This window comes from Cetorhinus maximus, chromosome 22 (assembly GCF_964194155.1).
Source record: "Cetorhinus maximus chromosome 22, sCetMax3.hap1.1, whole genome shotgun sequence".
In the NCBI taxonomy this organism is placed as follows: domain Eukaryota; kingdom Metazoa; phylum Chordata; class Chondrichthyes; order Lamniformes; family Cetorhinidae; genus Cetorhinus; species Cetorhinus maximus.
Window position 1 is genome coordinate 31,773,466 of NC_135900.1, and position 6,000 is coordinate 31,779,465.

The window sequence follows — 6,000 nt, forward strand, 5'->3', positions numbered from 1 at the left end:
CTTAACAATTTATTTATGTGCCATTATAATTACACCCGTCTCTGTCTCAAGGGACAACGTTAACTTCCGCTAAACTCTCCCTTTTGCATCATATAAAAGCTGTTACAATCTGTTTATATATTTCTTGCTAGTTTACTCTCATATTTTATTTTCTCCTCTATCAATTTCATGTTCATCATATAGTGATTTTAAAAACACGCATCCTCAGGCTTACTGTATTTTTGGCAACACTAAGCCCCTTTTTTTAAATCTAATACTATTCTTAACTTCCCCGGTTAAGTAGTTGTTCCACTTTTCCCTCAAAGGAGTACATATGCATTGAGAGTTAGGAATTATTTCTTTCAATGTTAGCCATTGCCATTCTACCATCGTATCTTTTGATCTAATTTCCCAATCTACCTCAGCCGACTCACTCCCCATACCTCCATAATTGGCTTTGGTTAAATCGAAAACTCTAGTTTTGGAAATAACCGCATTGTTCTCCAATTTAACGTGAAACCTTCCGTAATAATAATATTCTGTTTTCATCTGTCCAAACTGTTTTGATTGGACAGTTTAAGGGTCGTGTTTGTTAGTGGATTTATTTGGTGGGTGGTGCCTGGCATGTGGAGGCACATGGGGTGCACGGATGACTGGACTGCTTAACGCATGTGCAGCTGCCAACAGTTGGTGGGGGCATTGATGAAGAACACAAACAACGGAAGGTAAGGGGAGCCCAACCACAAAGTTATCCTGGCTGAAGAGACTGGGATTAATGGGAGGGATGGGTATAGAAAGAGTGGAATGGGGGTGGCATGAGATGAATGAAAAGAATAGGATGGGGATGGCAAGGGAGGGGTAGATGAGATGATGGAATTGGTTAAGTGTGGTAAAATGGCAAGGACAATTATTTGATACAACTTATTATTCAAAAGCTTTTCTTTGTGCTAAAAATGATTTGAATGAATAAGTTTTAGAAAAGCTGTCTGGTGAGTTAAATGAATACATCAACATTGATTCTAAAGGCGAAGGAGAGAACAGTCTATACCCTCCAGAGGTTTTGACTCCAACTGGCATCCCACTGTACAAACTTAGACTGAAGAAAGGAGCAGTTATAATGTTGCAATGAAACTTGAATCCTAAACAAGGATTTTGTCATGGAACAAGATCAGTAGTTAGAAGCTGAAATTATAACAGGCAGATTTCAAGGAAATGGAATGTTTATTTCTCAAATAACATAACCCACCAGATGTAAACCTGCCTTTTCAAGTCAGGAGAAAAGAGCCTCCACTTAGACTTTTGTATATTCTGTGATTATAGACAACATTGCACATTATTCATTGACAGGCTTCGCAAGTCCTCCCACTGCATATCCCCCCACTAGCAGTTCAACTGTACTCAGCCAGACCACGAGTGAATCAGGAGGGAGAAGTGTGCGTGTAGCAGGGCCTTTTGGAGACTCATGCAAGTACTCTCTCATGCACGCGGAGCCTTCACCCATCACACTCATCTTACTCTCCTGAGCATTTTCAATGCTACCTGCTGGGGTTCTCTTTCTGTTGTCCATCTGAGCTGACCTGCATCTCCGCCTACCCACTGATCACACTCCCATGCAGAACCTGTACCTGTCCAAAATGAGGCTCTGCTCACTTTTGACTTCTACAGCCATGGTCGTGGTCGAGTATCTCATCAGCTCCTCCGTCCTTTCCCCTCCCCCAGTTACCCATGTCCTTTCCCTCATCAATGTGGACAACCCCTGGCATCACCTTCCACCTCCCCACCATCACCTACCAACCCAAACCCTTGTCATTCCAGGATGTCTTGCTGAACGTACAGATTCCCTACTTGCCTGAGAAACCCACCCCCATCCACATTGACCTTCCCAACCTCCTTCTTCCCACCCCCAGTGTCCATGTCTGCCTCCGAGTGCTTACCAACCACCCTCACCCTCCCTTCTACCTTTGCCGATGCACCCTCGCCCTCCCACTGTACTGGCTCCCTCTGCCCCCTCTCCCATTCCCTCCTACCACGCCCACCTTCTGTTCACTCCCCAGGAGGCAGTCATTGACTCCACAGACCCCCTCCCAACATCACCTCCCTGGTACACATTCCTCTCACACTCACACATAGACCTTTCTCTCCCAGCAGCCCCCCACCTCCCCCACCCTCCCCCACCGCCTACTAGTACGCCTTTCTCTCCCACTCACACCTGGACCCTCCTCTCCCCCGCCGCCTCGCCAATCCCCGCTGTGGCAGCCCATGGCCAAGACTATGATGTTCCAAAGCAGACCCGAAGCATCAATGGAGACCTCCCACCTTCCGTGAGCTGCCTTGCGGTGGAGCCACGTCCATGAGAATCCACCCAGCATGCGATGCACGTGTTCCTCCAGGGTCCGGTAGCTGTAGGGTTCCAGCATCTACTCCTCCTCGGATGCTGGCGGGGGAGGGTGGGGGGGTGGAGAATTTGGCAGGAGGGCCAGAAGTTAGCTTCATGCCAACGTGAAATCACAGCGAGATCATCCGATGGTGTCTGCCATGGCGGAACACCAATTCTGCTGGAGGTTGGTGTGAACCCGATTTACATCCTGGGAAAACACGGGACACATGGCTCCACCGCGAAGCAGCTCCCGGAAGGTGGGAGGCCTCTATGCAGAAACTTCAACTTTGCTGAGGCTTCAGAAGTTCACGGACTTTTCCGTGGGCCTGCACCACCTTCCATGATCTCCGTTCAAGCTTTGGACCTGCTTCAGAAGGTCACGGACTTTGCAATGAGCTGGTATGGATGACTGGGGGAGAGGAAGGTCTAGGTGTGGGTGGGAAAGGAAGGTGAACTGGGGGGTTGGTGTGGGGTGAGGTTGGAAAGGTGGGGGTTGGCGCGAAGGTGTCAGGGGTGGGGGGGTTGAAGGTGTTGGAGGGTGTGAGGTCGGGGAGGTGAAGGTGTCTGGGAGGGGGTGAGCAAAGCTGTCGGAAGGGGTTTGAGGTTGGGAGTGGGAAGGAAGGTATCCTGGGAAGGAGGGAGTACGGGGGGAGGAGAGAGTCTGGGGGGCAGGGGATGCAGATGTAACGGGGGAGGAAGGTGTGAGGAAGGGAGTTTGGAGGGGGAAAGGTGTCCAGGGGAAGGAGGAAGTACAGAGAGGGGTAGGTGTCTGGGGGAAGGAAGGCGTCCAGGTGAGGAGGGAGTCCAGAGGGAGGAAGGTGACTGGGGGAGGTGGGAGTACGGAAGGGGTAAGGTATCCGGTGGGGGGATGGAGTACACGAAGGGGAGGAAGGCTTAAGGGTAGAACAAGGTGTAAGGGGGAGGAAGCTGTTGGGAGTATGAAACATCCAGGTGAATGTGCAAAGGAGGGGTCTGTGGAATCATTGACTGCTTCCTGGGTAGCAAACTCAGGGTGGGTGTGGTAGGAGAGGATAGTTGGAGTAACAGAGGACAGTAGGGTGGGAGGACGAGGGTGTGACGGTATAGGTAGAAGGGGCAGCAAGGGTGGTTGGTGGGGACATGGAGGTAAACACGGACACGGGTGGTGGAAAGGGTGAGGTTGGGTGGTCAATGTGGATGGGGGTGGAATTTTCAGGAACGTAGGGAACATGCACGTTCACCTGGACATCCTGGAATTACAAGGGTTTGGGCTGGAAGGTTATGCTGGGGAGGTTGAAGGTTATGCCAGGCTCTATGGTTATGGGTGAAAAGACATGGCTGACTGGGGAGGGGAAATGGTGGGGGAGTTCATGAGGAGTTAGACCACAACCATCTTTTCAAAGCCAAAAGTGAGCGGAGCCTTGTGTTCGTCAGGCACAGGTGCAGGGTGGGAGTGTGGTCAGTGGGTGGGCGGAGATGCAGGTCAGTTCAGCTTGACAACTGTAAGCGAACCCCAGCAGGCAGCACTGAAAATGCTTGGGACAGTGAGACGAGTGTGATGGATGAATGCTCCAAATGCTTGGGAGGGTGCTTGCCCGAGCCCCTGAAATGCCCTGCCACAGACACTGCTTCCTCCAGAATCACTCATTCAGCTGCATACAGCTGGACTGCTTGTTTGGGGGGTGGGGGTGCAGGTGGAACATTCACAAAGCCTGTAAATGAAGCTGAAAGACAACATTACACATTATTCAGTGAAAGTGAATATGGGGAGGCACTGGCGTAGTGCTATTGTCACTGGACTGGTAATCCAGAGACCCAGGGTAATGCTCTGGGGACCCGGGATGGTGGAATTTGAATTCAATAAAAATCTGCAATTAAAAGTCTGATCACGGAATCACGGTGCGGAAGAGGCCCTTCCGCCTATCGAGTCTGCACCGACACGTGAGAAACACCTGACCACCTACCTAACCCCATTTACCAGCACTTGGCCCATAACCTTCAATGTTATGACGTGCCAAGTGCTCAAAATGATGACCATGAAACGATTGTCGATTGTTGTAAAAACCCATCTGGTTCACTAATGTCCTTTAGGGAAGGAAATCTGCCATCCTTACCTGGTCTGGCCTACGTGTGACTCCAGACTCACAGCAATATGGTTGACTCTTAGATTAGGGATGGGCAATAAATGCTGGCATAACCAGCGACACCCACATCCCGTGAGTAATTTTTTTTAAAGTGTGATGGGTTTGGGAGTGTGTGTTGAGGGTGATGCAGTGGCTGACTTACCCAGGTGGAACGGATGAGATCATTCATCCTCTCCCTGCACTGCCTCTGTTGGTGCTGACCACTGCCGCCACCTTCTCCCAGGCCGGATTGGTGACTCTGGTGGACCTCCTGCGGCCAGAGCAGCAGCCTTCCAGTGTCCAGCAGGTGCCCCAGGGAGGTGTCACTAAATGTGGGGGCTGCCGTGACCTTTGCTTTCAGGGCCATCTGTTGCCTGGAGCAGTCCTGGTCTGGCGCCCGGAGCGAGGAAGCGCTGAGGTCACAGTGTGGCGGGAAAATCCAAGCCCACCCGCCAGCCATCCGGTATGTTTCCTGAGAATGCATTATTAATGAGGTGGGATGCGCTGGGAAGCTAACGATATGCCCTGAAAACCCGCCGTTGGAGTGCACATCCTGTTCCATGTGGGAACTCTAGGATATTTCTTGTGTCCTGGATAACCATAGGTGCAGGAAGTGTTATCAGCTGTAGCAGTTCAAAGTCCAGCTTCTGGAGCTTGAGCATCAGTTGGCATCACTGTAGCGCATCTACAAGGTTGAAAGCTTCCTGAATAGCATGGTTTTTTTTATTCATTCACAGGATGTGGGCTTTGCTGGCTGGGCCAGAATTTATTGCCCATCCCTAGTTGCCCTTGAGAAGGTGGTGGTGAGCTGCGTTAAAGATTTGATTACCCTGCAGCATAAGAGTATGCAGAGAGAGAGGGAGAGAGAGAGGGACTGTTGACCATCAGGCAGTCAAGAAGAAATAATTAGGTAGTGCAGGAGAGCCCTGAGTGCATCTCATTCTCCAACCAGTATTCAATTCTGAATATGGAGAATGCAGCCAGAGCCAAGTCCCTGGCATCATGGGTTGTTCAGCTGTACAGGGAAGAAGAAGAAGACTTTAAGAGCAATAGTGATAGGAGATTTGATAGTTAAGGGAACACACAGATGTTTCTGTGGCCATAGATGTATATCTGACATGGGTTGTTAGCCCCCTTGTGCCATGGTCAAGGATGTCACTGAATGGCTCCCTGAAGGGGGAGGTGAACATCCAGCAGTTATAGTTCACATCAATACCAACGACATAGGTAGAAAGAGGGATATGTTCCAGCAGTCAGAATTTAGGGAGCTAGGTAGGAAATGAGCAAGCAGGACCTCAAAAGTAGTAATTTGCTAATTACTCCCAGCACCATGTGCTCAAAATAGGAGGATAGAGCAGATGAATGTGTGGCTGAGGAGGTGCAGGAGGAAGGGCTTTAGATTCTTGGGACATTTGTGTCAGTTCTGGGGGTAAGGGACCTGTATTGGCCAGATGGGTTGCACCTAAACAGAGCCGGGACTAATTTCCTTGAGGGCCGATTTACTAGTGCTATTGGGGAGAGTTTAAACTAACTTGGCTCGGG